General features: G+C 42.7%; 1 long non-coding RNA gene across 4 annotated transcripts in view; it reads left to right on the top strand.

The window, feature by feature from the left end:
- The window catches only part of LOC126927830 (uncharacterized), an 82864-nt gene that overhangs the window by 14534 nt on the left and 54157 nt on the right, over positions 1 to 14173 (top strand). For 2 of the 4 annotated variants that reach the window (XR_007715958.1, XR_007715959.1), the window contains exon 2: positions 13807 to 13864. The exons of the other annotated variants lie outside the window; for them this stretch is intronic. This is a non-coding gene — a long non-coding RNA (uncharacterized LOC126927830). The remainder of the gene's footprint in view (positions 1 to 13806; positions 13865 to 14173) is intronic. 4 annotated transcript variants of the gene reach the window in all.

The raw sequence follows: 14173 nt of genomic DNA, 5'->3' as shown, positions 1-14173 counted from the left end.
GCTCGCTCCGCTCGCTCGCAAAAATCTAGTCCAACCTCACATCCGATCCGACACGTTCGAAAATTTAAAATAAGTCGCCTCCTTATCGAATAACGAACGCAAGAGGAATGGTTTTAGGTTAGGCTATAGTTTTCGAGCGAGCGCAGCGAGCGAGGGAGGCGTAAAGGTGTGTCACAAACCAACGGTTTGGCACATAGGGACATTGAAATATTCGCAACAGCCCGAGGAGCCGGAAGTCTTTATCGAACTGCGTACTGACAAAAGTTTACAGTTTATCAATAGTTTTACATTAATAGTAATATTTCCACATAGTACAGTGCAACGTAATGTCCGAAATCGCAGACAAAATTAGGTAATAACAGGAAATATATGCAAGGCAATATAAGGTATATGTATAGCGTGGAAATTGTAATCGTTGCTCGCTCGCTCCGCTCGCTCGTAAAAATCTAGTCCAACCTCACAACCGATCAGACACGATCGCAAATTTGAAATAAGACGCCTCCTTATCGAATAACGAACGCAAGAGGGATTGGTTTTAGTTTAGGCTATAGTTTTCGAGCGAGCGCAGCGAGCGAGGGAGGCGTAAAGGTGTGTCACAAACCATCGGTTTGGCTCATAGGGACATTGAAATATTCGCACCAGACCGAGGAGCCGCAAGTCTTTATCGAGTTGCGTACTGACAAAAGTTTACAGTTTATCAATAGTTTTACATAAATAGTAATAATTCCACATAGTACAGTGCAACGTGAGGTCCGAAATCGCAGACAAAATTAGGTAATAACAGGAAATATATGCAAGGTAAGGTATCGCATATGTTTAGCTTGGAAATTGTAAGCGTTGCTCGCTCGCACCGCTCGCTCGTAAAAATCTAGTCCAACCTCACAACCGATCCGACACGTTAGCAAATTTGAAATAAGTCACCTCCTTATCGAATAACGAACGCAAGAGGAATGGTTTTAGGTTAGGCTATAGTTTTCGAGCGAGCGCAGCGAGCGAGGGTCGCGTAAAGGTGTGTCACAATCCAACGGATTGGCACATAGGGACATTGAAATATTAGCACCAGCCCGAGGAGCCGGAAGTCTTTATCGAACTGCGTACTGACAAAAGATTACAGTTTATCAATAGTTTAAAATAAGTAGTAATATTTCCACATAGTACAGTGCAACGTGTGGTCCGAAATCGCTGACAAAATTAGGCAATAACAGGAAATACATGCAAGGCAATATAAGGTATATGTATAGCGTGGAAATTGTAATCGTTGCTCGCTCGTACCGCTCGCTCATAAAAATCTAGTCCAACCTCACAACCGATCCGACACGTTAGCAAATTTGAAAGAAGTCGCCTCCCTATCGAATAACGAACGCAAAAGGGATGGTTTTAGGTTAGGCTATAGTTTTCGAGCGAGCGCAGCGAGCGAGGGACGCGTAAAGGTGTGTCACAAACCAACGGTTTGGCACATAGGGTCATTGAAATATTCGCAACAGCCCGAAGAGCCGGAAGTCTTTATCGAAGTGCGTACTGAGAAAAGTTTACAGTTTATCAATAGTTTGAAATAAATAGTAATATTTCCACATAGTACAGTGCAACGTGTGGTCCGAAATCGCTGACAAAATTAGGCAATAACAGGAAATATATACAAGGCAATATAAGGAATATATATAGCTTGGAAATTGTAATCGTTGCTCGCTCGCTCCGCTCGCTCGTAAAAATCTAGTCCAACCTCACAACCGATCCGGCACGTTAGCAAATTTGAGAGAAGTCGCCTCCTTATCGAATAACGAACGCAAGAGGAATGGTTTTAGGTTAGGCTATAGTTTTCGAGCGAGCGCAGCGAGCGAGGGAGGCGTAAAGGTGTTTCTCAATCCAACGGTTTGGCACATAGGGACATTGAAATATTCGCAACAGCCGGAGGAGCCGGAAGTCTTTATCGAACTGCGTACTGACAAAAGTTTACTGTTTATCAATAGTTTTACATAAATAGTAATATTTCCACATAGAACAGTGCAACGTGAGGTACGAAATCGTTGACAAAATTAGGTAATAACAGGAAATACATGCAAGGCAATATATGGTATATGTATAGCGTGGAAATTGTAATCCTTTCTCGCTCGCTCCGCTCGCTCGTAAAAATCTAGTCCAACCTCACATCCGATCCGACACGTTCGAAAATTTAAAATAAGTCGCCTCCTTATCGAATAACGAACGCAAGAGGAATGGTTTTAGGTTAGGCTATAGTTTTCGAGCGAGCGCAGCGAGCGCGGAACGCGTAAAGGTGTCTCACAAACCAACGGTTTGGCACATAGGGACATTGAAATATTCGCACCAGCCCGAGGAGCCGCAAGTCTTTATCGAATTGCGTACTGACAAAAGTTTACAGTTTATCAATAGTTTTACATAAATAGTAATATCTCCACATAGTACAGTGCAATGTGAGGTCCGAAATCGCAGACAAAATTAGGTAATAACAGGAAATATATGCAAGGCAATATAAGGTATATGTATAGCGTGGAAATTGTAATCGTTGCTCGCTCGCTCCGCTCGCTCGCAAAAATCTAGTCCAACCTCACATCCGATCCGACACGTTCGAAAATTTAAAATAAGTCGCCTCCTTATCGAATAACGAACGCAAGAGGAATGGTTTTAGGTTAGGCTATAGTTTTCGAGCGAGCGCAGCGAGCGAGGGAGGCGTAAAGGTGTGTCACAAACCAACGGTTTGGCACATAGGGACATTGAAATATTCGCAACAGCCCGAGGAGCCGGAAGTCTTTATCGAACTGCGTACTGACAAAAGTTTACAGTTTATCAATAGTTTTACATTAATAGTAATATTTCCACATAGTACAGTGCAACGTAATGTCCGAAATCGCAGACAAAATTAGGTAATAACAGGAAACATATGCAAGGCAATATAAGGTATATGTATAGCGTGGAAATTGTAATCGTTGCTCGCTCGCTCCGCTCGCTCGTAAATATCTAGTCCAACCTCACAACCGATCAGACACGATCGAAAATTTGAAATAAGACGCCTCCTTATCGAATAACGAACGCAAGAGGGATTGGTTTTAGTTTAGGCTATAGTTTTCGAGCGAGCGCAGCGAGCGAGGGAGGCGTAAAGGTGTGTCACAAACCAACGGTTTGGCACATAGGGACATTGAAATATTCGCACCAGACCGAGGAGCCGCAAGTCTTTATCGAATTGCGTACTGACAAAAGTTTACAGTTTATCAATAGTTTTACATAAATAGTAATATCCCCACATAGTACAGTGCAATGTGAGGTCCGAAATCGCAGACAAAATTAGGTAATAACAGGAAATATATGCAAGGCAATATAAGGTATATGTATAGCGTGGAAATTGTAATCGTTGCTCGCTCGCTCCGCTCGCTCGCAAAAATCTAGTCCAACCTCACATCCGATCCGACACGTTCGAAAATTTAAAATAAGTCGCCTCCTTATCGAATAACGAACGCAAGAGGAATGGTTTTAGGTTAGGCTATAGTTTTCGAGCGAGCGCAGCGAGCGAGGGAGGCGTAAAGGTGTGTCACAAACCAACGGTTTGGCACATAGGGACATTGAAATATTCGCAACAGCCCGAGGAGCCGGAAGTCTTTATCGAACTGCGTACTGACAAAAGTTTACAGTTTATCAATAGTTTTACATTAATAGTAATATTTCCACATAGTACAGTGCAACGTAATGTCCGAAATCGCAGACAAAATTAGGTAATAACAGGAAATATATGCAAGGCAATATAAGGTATATGTATAGCGTGGAAATTGTAATCGTTGCTCGCTCGCTCCGCTCGCTCGTAAAAATCTAGTCCAACCTCACAACCGATCAGACACGATCGCAAATTTGAAATAAGACGCCTCCTTATCGAATAACGAACGCAAGAGGGATTGGTTTTAGTTTAGGCTATAGTTTTCGAGCGAGCGCAGCGAGCGAGGGAGGCGTAAAGGTGTGTCACAAACCATCGGTTTGGCTCATAGGGACATTGAAATATTCGCACCAGACCGAGGAGCCGCAAGTCTTTATCGAGTTGCGTACTGACAAAAGTTTACAGTTTATCAATAGTTTTACATAAATAGTAATAATTCCACATAGTACAGTGCAACGTGAGGTCCGAAATCGCAGACAAAATTAGGTAATAACAGGAAATATATGCAAGGTAAGCTATCGCATATGTTTAGCTTGGAAATTGTAAGCGTTGCTCGCTCGCACCGCTCGCTCGTAAAAATCTAGTCCAACCTCACAACCGATCCGACACGTTAGCAAATTTGAAATAAGTCACCTCCTTATCGAATAACGAACGCAAGAGGAATGGTTTTAGGTTAGGCTATAGTTTTCGAGCGAGCGCAGCGAGCGAGGGTCGCGTAAAGGTGTGTCACAATCCAACGGATTGGCACATAGGGACATTGAAATATTAGCACCAGCCCGAGGAGCCGGAAGTCTTTATCGAACTGCGTACTGACAAAAGATTACAGTTTATCAATAGTTTAAAATAAGTAGTAATATTTCCACATAGTACAGTGCAACGTGTGGTCCGAAATCGCTGACAAAATTAGGCAATAACAGGAAATACATGCAAGGCAATATAAGGTATATGTATAGCGTGGAAATTGTAATCGTTGCTCGCTCGTACCGCTCGCTCATAAAAATCTAGTCCAACCTCACAACCGATCCGACACGTTAGCAAATTTGAAAGAAGTCGCCTCCCTATCGAATAACGAACGCAAAAGGGATGGTTTTAGGTTAGGCTATAGTTTTCGAGCGAGCGCAGCGAGCGAGGGACGCGTAAAGGTGTGTCACAAACCAACGGTTTGGCACATAGGGTCATTGAAATATTCGCAACAGCCCGAAGAGCCGGAAGTCTTTATCGAAGTGCGTACTGAGAAAAGTTTACAGTTTATCAATAGTTTGAAATAAATAGTAATATTTCCACATAGTACAGTGCAACGTGTGGTCCGAAATCGCTGACAAAATTAGGCAATAACAGGAAATATATACAAGGCAATATAAGGAATATATATAGCTTGGAAATTGTAATCGTTGCTCGCTCGCTCCGCTCGCTCGTAAAAATCTAGTCCAACCTCACAACCGATCCGGCACGTTAGCAAATTTGAGAGAAGTCGCCTCCTTATCGAATAACGAACGCAAGAGGAATGGTTTTAGGTTAGGCTATAGTTTTCGAGCGAGCGCAGCGAGCGAGGGAGGCGTAAAGGTGTTTCACAATCCAACGGTTTGGCACATAGGGACATTGAAATATTCGCAACAGCCGGAGGAGCCGGAAGTCTTTATCGAACTGCGTACTGACAAAAGTTTAGTGTTTATCAATAGTTTTACATAAATAGTAATATTTCCACATAGAACAGTGCAACGTGAGGTACGAAATCGCTGACAAAATTAGGCAATAACAGGAAATACATGCAAGGCAATATAAGGTATATGTATAGCGTGGAAATTGTAATCGTTGCTCGCTCGCTCCGCTCGCTCGTAAAAATCTAGTCCAACCTCACAACCGATCAGACACGATCGCAAATTTGAAATAGGACGCCTCCTTATCGAATAACGAACGCAAGAGGGATTGGTTTTAGTTTAGGCTATAGTTTTCGAGCGAGCGCAGCGAGCGAGGGAGGCGTAAAGGTGTTTCTCAATCCAACGGTTTGGCACATAGGGACATTGAAATATTCGCAACAGCCGGAGGAGCCGGAAGTCTTTATCGAACTGCGTACTGACAAAAGTTTACTGTTTATCAATAGTTTTACATAAATAGTAATATTTCCACATAGAACAGTGCAACGTGAGGTACGAAATCGCTGACAAAAATTAGGCAATAACAGGAAATACATGCAAGGCAATATAAGGTATATGTATAGCGTGGAAATTGTAATCGTTGCTCGCTCGCTCCGCTCGCTCGTAAAAATCTAGTCCAACCTCACAACCGATCAGACACGATCGCAAATTTGAAATAAGACGCCTCCTTATCGAATAACGAACGCAAGAGGGATTGGTTTTAGTTTAGGCTATAGTTTTCGAGCGAGCGCAGCGAGCGAGGGAGGCGTAAAGGTGTGTCACAAACCATCGGTTTGGCTCATAGGGACATTTAAATATTCGCACCAGACCGAGGAGCCGCAAGTCTTTATCGAGTTGCGTACTGACAAAAGTTTACAGTTTATCAATAGTTTTACATAAATAGTAATAATTCCACATAGTACAGTGCAACGTGAGGTCCGAAATCGCAGACAAAATTAGGTAATAACAGGAAATATATGCAAGGTAAGGTATCGCATATGTTTAGCTTGGAAATTGTAAGCGTTGCTCGCTCGCACCGCTCGCTCGTAAAAATCTAGTCCAACCTCACAACCGATCCGACACGTTAGCAAATTTGAAATAAGTCACCTCCTTATCGAATAACGAACGCAAGAGGAATGGTTTTAGGTTAGGCTATAGTTTTCGAGCGAGCGCAGCGAGCGAGGGTCGCGTAAAGGTGTGTCACAATCCAACGGATTGGCACATAGGGACATTGAAATATTAGCACCAGCCCGAGGAGCCGGAAGTCTTTATCGAACTGCGTACTGACAAAAGATTACAGTTTATCAATAGTTTAAAATAAGTAGTAATATTTCCACATAGAACAGTGCAACGTGAGGTACGAAATCGCTGACAAAATTAGGCAATAACAGGAAATACATGCAAGGCAATATAAGGTATATGTATAGCGTGGAAATTGTAATCGTTGCTCGCTCGCTCCGCTCGCTCGTAAAAATCTAGTCCAACCTCACAACCGATCAGACACGATCGCAAATTTGAAATAGGACGCCTCCTTATCGAATAACGAACGCAAGAGGGATTGGTTTTAGTTTAGGCTATAGTTTTCGAGCGAGCGCAGCGAGCGAGGGAGGCGTAAAGGTGTTTCTCAATCCAACGGTTTGGCACATAGGGACATTGAAATATTCGCAACAGCCGGAGGAGCCGCAAGTCTTTATCGAATTGCGTACTGACAAAAGTTTACAGTTTATCAATAGTTTTACATAAATAGTAATATCTCCACATAGTACAGTGCAATGTGAGGTCCGAAATCGCAGACAAAATTAGGTAATAACAGGAAATATATGCAAGGCAATATAAGGTATATGTATAGCGTGGAAATTGTAATCGTTGCTCGCTCGCTCCGCTCGCTCGCAAAAATCTAGTCCAACCTCACATCCGATCCGACACGTTCGAAAATTTAAAATAAGTCGCCTCCTTATCGAATAACGAACGCAAGAGGAATGGTTTTAGGTTAGGCTATAGTTTTCGAGCGAGCGCAGCGAGCGAGGGAGGCGTAAAGGTGTGTCACAAACCAACGGTTTGGCACATAGGGACATTGAAATATTCGCAACAGCCCGAGGAGCCGGAAGTCTTTATCGAACTGCGTACTGACAAAAGTTTACAGTTTATCAATAGTTTTACATTAATAGTAATATTTCCACATAGTACAGTGCAACGTAATGTCCGAAATCGCAGACAAAATTAGGTAATAACAGGAAACATATGCAAGGCAATATAAGGTATATGTATAGCGTGGAAATTGTAATCGTTGCTCGCTCGCTCCGCTCGCTCGTAAATATCTAGTCCAACCTCACAACCGATCAGACACGATCGAAAATTTGAAATAAGACGCCTCCTTATCGAATAACGAACGCAAGAGGGATTGGTTTTAGTTTAGGCTACAGTTTTCGAGCGAGCGCAGCGAGCGAGGGAGGCGTAAAGGTGTGTCACAAACCAACGGTTTGGCACATAGGGACATTGAAATATTCGCACCAGACCGAGGAGCCGCAAGTCTTTATCGAATTGCGTACTGACAAAAGTTTACAGTTTATCAATAGTTTTACATAAATAGTAATATCTCCACATAGTACAGTGCAACGTGAGGTCCGAAATCGCAGACAAAATTAGGTAATAACAGGAAATATATGCAAGACAATATAAGGTATATGTATAGCGTGGAAATTGTAATCGTTGCTCGCTCGCTCCGCTCGCTCGTAAAAATCTAGTCCAACCTCACAACCGATCAGACACGATCGCAAATTTGAAATAGGACGCCTCCTTATCGAATAACGAACGCAAGAGGGATTGGTTTTAGTTTAGTCTATAGTTTTCGAGCGAGCGCAGCGAGCGAGGGAGGCGTAAAGGTGTTTCACAATCCAACGGTTTGGCACATAGGGACATTGAAATATTCGCAACAGCCCGAGGAGCCGGAAGTCTTTATCGAACTGCGTACTGACAAAAGTTTACTGTTTATCAATAGTTTTACATAAATAGTAATATTTCCACATAGAACAGTGCAACGTGAGGTACGAAATCGCTGACAAAATTAGGCAATAACAGGAAATACATGCAAGGCAATATAAGGTATATGTATAGCGTGGAAATTGTAATCCTTTCTCGCTCGCTCCGCTCGCTCGTAAAAATCTAGTCCAACCTCACAACCGATCCGACACGTTAGCAAATTTGAAATAAGTCGCCTCCCTATCGAACAACGAACGCAAGAGGGCTTGTTATTAGGTTAGGCTATAGTTTTCGAGCGAGCGCAGCGAGCGCGGAACGCGTAAAGGTGTCTCACAAACCAACGGTTTGGCACATAGGGACATTGAAATATTCGCACCAGACCGAGGAGCCGCAAGTCTTTATCGAATTGCGTACTGACAAAAGTTTACAGTTTATCAATAGTTTTACATAAATAGTAATATCCCCACATAGTACAGTGCAATGTGAGGTCCGAAATCGCAGACAAAATTAGGTAATAACAGGAAATATATGCAAGGCAATATAAGGTATATGTATAGCGTGGAAATTGTAATCGTTGCTCGCTCGCTCCGCTCGCTCGCAAAAATCTAGTCCAACCTCACATCCGATCCGACACGTTCGAAAATTTAAAATAAGTCGCCTCCTTATCGAATAACGAACGCAAGAGGAATGGTTTTAGGTTAGGCTATAGTTTTCGAGCGAGCGCAGCGAGCGAGGGAGGCGTAAAGGTGTGTCACAAACCAACGGTTTGGCACATAGGGACATTGAAATATTCGCAACAGCCCGAGGAGCCGGAAGTCTTTATCGAACTGCGTACTGACAAAAGTTTACAGTTTATCAATAGTTTTACATTAATATTAATATTTCCACATAGTACAGTGCAACGTAATGTCCGAAATCGCAGACAAAATTAGGTAATAACAGGAAATATATGCAAGGCAATATAAGGTATATGTATAGCGTGGAAATTGTAAGCGTTGCTCGCTCGCACCGCTCGCTCGTAAAAATCTAGTCCAACCTCACAACCGATCCGACACGTTAGCAAATTTGAAATAAGTCACCTCCTTATCGAATAACGAACGCAAGAGGAATGGTTTTAGGTTAGGCTATAGTTTTCGAGCGAGCGCAGCGAGCGAGGGAGGCGTAAAGGTGTGTCACAAACCATCGGTTTGGCTCATAGGGACATTGAAATATTCGCACCAGACCGAGGAGCCGCAAGTCTTTATCGAGTTGCGTACTGACAAAAGTTTACAGTTTATCAATAGTTTTACATAAATAGTAATAATTCCACATAGTACAGTGCAACGTGAGGTCCGAAATCGCAGACAAAATTAGGTAATAACAGGAAATATATGCAAGGTAAGGTATCGCATATGTTTAGCTTGGAAATTGTAAGCGTTGCTCGCTCGCACCGCTCGCTCGTAAAAATCTAGTCCAACCTCACAACCGATCCGACACGTTAGCAAATTTGAAAGAAGTCGCCTCCCTATCGAATAACGAACGCAAAAGGGATGGTTTTAGGTTAGGCTATAGTTTTCGAGCGAGCGCAGCGAGCGAGGGACGCGTAAAGGTGTGTCACAAACCAACGGTTTGGCACATAGGGTCATTGAAATATTCGCAACAGCCCGAAGAGCCGGAAGTCTTTATCGAAGTGCGTACTGAAAAAAGTTTACAGTTTATCAATAGTTTGAAATAAATAGTAATATTTCCACATAGTACAGTGCAACGTGTGGTCCGAAATCGCTGACAAAATTAGGCAATAACAGGAAATATATACAAGGCAATATAAGGAATATATATAGCTTGGAAATTGTAATCGTTGCTCGCTCGCTCCGCTCGCTCGTAAAAATCTAGTCCAACCTCACAACCGATCCGGCACGTTAGCAAATTTGAGAGAAATCGCCTCCTTATCGAATAACGAACGCAAGAGGAATGGTTTTAGGTTAGGCTATAGTTTTCGAGCGAGCGCAGCGAGCGAGGAACGCGTAAAGGTGTGTCACAAACCAACGGTTTGGCACATAGGGTCATTGAAATATTCGCAACAGCCCGAGGAGCCGCAAGTCTTTATCGTACTGAGTACTGACAACAGTTTACAGTTTATCAATAGTTTTACATAAATGGTAATATTTCCACATAGTACAGTGCAACGTGAGGTCCGAATTCGCAGACTAAATTAGGTAATAACAGGAAATATATGCAAGGCAATATAAGGTATATGTATAGCGTGGAAATTGTAATCGTTGCTCGCTCGGTCGTAAAAACCTAGTCCAACCACACAACCGATCCGACACGTGAGCAAATTCGAAATAAGTCGCCTACTTATCGAATAACGAACATAAGAGTGATGGTTTTAGGTTAGGCTATCGTTTTCGAGCGAGCGCAGTGAGCGAGGGACGCGTAAATGTGTGTCACAAACCAACGGTTTGGCACACAGGGACATTGAAATATTCGCACCAGCCCGAGGAGCCGGAAGTCTTTATCGAACTGCGCACTGACAAAAGTTTGCAGTTTATCAATAGTTTTACATAAATAGTAATATTTCCACATAGTACAGTGCAACGTGAGGTCCGAAATCGCTGACAAAATTAGGCAATAACAGGAAATACATGCAAGGCAATATAAGGTATATGTATAGAGTGGAAATTGTAATCGCTGTTCGCTCGTACCGCTCTCTCGTAAAAATCTAGTCCAACCTCACAACCGATCCGACACGTTAGCAAATTCGAAATAAGTCGCCTCCTTATCGAATAACGAACGCAAGAGGAATGGTTTTAGGTTAGGCTATAGTTTTCGAGCGAGCGCAGCGAGCGAGGGACGCGTAAAGGTGTGTCACAAACCAACGGTTTGGCACATAGGGTCATTGAAATACTCGCAACAGCCCGAGGAGCCGGAAGTCTTTATCGAACTGCGTACTGACAAAAGTTTACTGTTTATCAATAGTTTTACATTATTAGTAATATTTCCACATAGTACAGTGCAACGTAGTGTCCGAAATCGCAGACAAAATTAAGTAATAACAGGAAATATATGCAAGGCAATATAAGGTATATGTATAGCGTGGAAATTGTAATCGTTGCTCGCTCGATCCGCTCGCTCCTAAAAATCTAGTCCAACCTCACAACCGATCAGACACGATCGCAAATTTGAAAGAAGACGCCTCCTTATCGAATAACGAACGCAAGAGAGATTGGTTTTATGTTAGGCTATAGTTTTCGAGCGAGCGCTGCGAGCGAGGGAGGCGTAAAGGTGTGTCACAAACCAACGGTTTGGCACATTGGGACATTGAAATATTCGCAACAGCCGGAGGAGCCGGAAGTCTTTATCGAATTGCGTACTGACAAAAGTTTACAGTTTATCAATAGTTTTACATAAATAGTAATATCTCCACATAGTACAGTGCAACGTGAGGTCCGAAATCGCAGACAAAATTAGGTAATAACAGGAAATATATGCAAGACAATATAAGGTATATGTATAGCGTGGAAATTGTAATCGTTGCTCGCTCGCTCCGCTCGCTCGTAAAAATCTAGTACAACCTCACAACCGATCAGACACGATCGCAAATTTGAAATAGGACGCCTCCTTATCGAATAACGAACGCAAGAGGGATTGGTTTTTGTTTATGCTATAGTTTTCGAGCGAGCGCAGCGAGCGAGGGAGGCGTAAAGGTGTTTCTCAATCCAACGGTTTGGCACATAGGGACATTGAAATATTCGCAACAGCCGGAGGAGCCGGAAGTCTTTATCGAACTGCGTACTGACAAAAGTTTAGTGTTTATCAATAGTTTTACATAAATAGTAATATTTCCACATAGAACAGTGCAACGTGAGGTACGAAATCGCTGACAAAATTAGGCAATAACAGGAAATACATGCAAGGCAATATAAGGTATATGTATAGCGTGGAAATTGTAATCGTTGCTCGCTCGCTCCGCTCGCTCGTAAATATCTAGTCCAACCTCACAACCGATCAGACACGATCGAAAATTTGAAATAAGACGCCTCCTTATCGAATAACGAACGCAAGAGGGATTGGTTTTAGTTTAGGCTATAGTTTTCGAGCGAGCGCAGCGAGCGAGGGAGGCGTAAAGGTGTGTCACAAACCAACGGTTTGGCACATAGGGACATTGAAATATTCGCACCAGACCGAGGAGCCGCAAGTCTTTATCGAATTGCGTACTGACAAAAGTTTACAGTTTATCAATAGTTTTACATAAATAGTAATATTTCCACATAGAACAGTGCAACGTGAGGTACGAAATCGCTGACAAAATTAGGCAATAACAGGAAATACATGCAAGGCAATATAAGGTATATGTATAGCGTGGAAATTGTAATCCTTTCTCGCTCGCTCCGCTCGCTCGTAAAAATCTAGTCTAACCTCACAACCGATCCGACACGTTAGCAAATTTGAAATAAGTCGCCTCCCTATCGAACAACGAACGCAAGAGGGCTTGTTATTAGGTTAGGCTATAGTTTTCGAGCGAGCGCAGCGAGCGCGGAACGCGTAAAGGTGTGTCACAAACCAACGGTTTGGCACATAGGGACATTGAAATATTCGCAACAGCCCGAGGAGCCGGAAGTGTTTATCGAATTGCGTACTGACAAAAGTTTACAGTTTATCAATAGTTTTACATAAATAGTAATATTTCCACATAGTACAGTGCAACGTGAGGTCCGAAATCGCAGACAAAATTAGGTAATAACGGGAAATATATGCAAGGCAATATAAGGTATATGTATAGCGTGGAAATTGTAATCGTTGCTCGCTCGCTCCGCTCGCTCGTAAATATCTAGTCCAACCTCACAACCGATCAGACACGTTCGAAAATTTAAAATAAGTCGCCTCCTTATCGAATAACGAACGCAAGAGGAATGGTTTTAGGTTAGGCTATAGTTTTCGAGCGAGCGCAGCGAGCGAGGGAGGCGTAAAGGTGTGTCACAAACCAACGGTTTGGCACATAGGGACATTGAAATATTCGCAACAGCCCGAGGAGCCGGAAGTCTTTATCGAACTGCGTACTGACAAAAGTTTACAGTTTATCAATAGTTTTACATAAATAGTAATATTTCCACATAGAACAGTGCAACGTGAGGTACGAAATCGCTGACAAAATTAGGCAATAACAGGAAATACATGCAAGGCAATATAAGGTATATGTATAGCGTGGAAATTGTAATCGTTGCTCGCTCGCTCCGCTCGCTCGTAAAAATCTAGTCCAACCTCACAACCGATCAGACACGATCGCAAATTTGAAATAGGACGCCTCCTTATCGAATAACGAACGCAAGAGGGATTGGTTTTAGTTTAGGCTATAGTTTTCGAGCGAGCGCAGCGAGCGAGGGAGGCGTAAAGGTGTTTCTCAATCCAACGGTTTGGCACATAGGGACATTGAAATATTCGCAACAGCCGGAGGAGCCGGAAGTCTTTATCGAACTGCGTACTGACAAAAGTTTACTGTTTATCAATAGTTTTACATAAATAGTAATATTTCCACATAGAAGAGTGCAACGTGAGGTACGATATCGCTGACAAAATTAGGCAATAACAGGAAATATATGCAAGGCAATATAAGGTATATGTATAGCGTGGAAATTGTAATCGTTGCTCGCTCGCTCCGCTCGCTCGTAAATATCTAGTCCAACCTCACAACCGATCAGACACGATCGCAAATTTGAAATAGGACGCCTCCTTATCGAATAACGAACGCAAGAGGGATTGGTTTTAGTTTAGGCTATAGTTTTCGAGCGAGCGCAGCGAGCGAGGGAGGCGTAAAGGTGTTTCACAATCCAACGGTTTGGCACATAGGGACATTGAAATATTCGCAACAGCCGGAGGAGCCGGAAGTCTTTATCGAACTGCGTACTGACAAAAGTTTACTGTT

The sequence above is a fragment of the Bombus affinis genome, unplaced genomic scaffold, assembly GCF_024516045.1.
Source record: "Bombus affinis isolate iyBomAffi1 unplaced genomic scaffold, iyBomAffi1.2 ctg00000257.1, whole genome shotgun sequence".
NCBI lineage: Eukaryota > Metazoa > Arthropoda > Insecta > Hymenoptera > Apidae > Bombus > Bombus affinis.
Note: the sequence above shows the minus strand (reverse complement) of the source record. Positions and strands in the feature narration are given on the sequence as shown.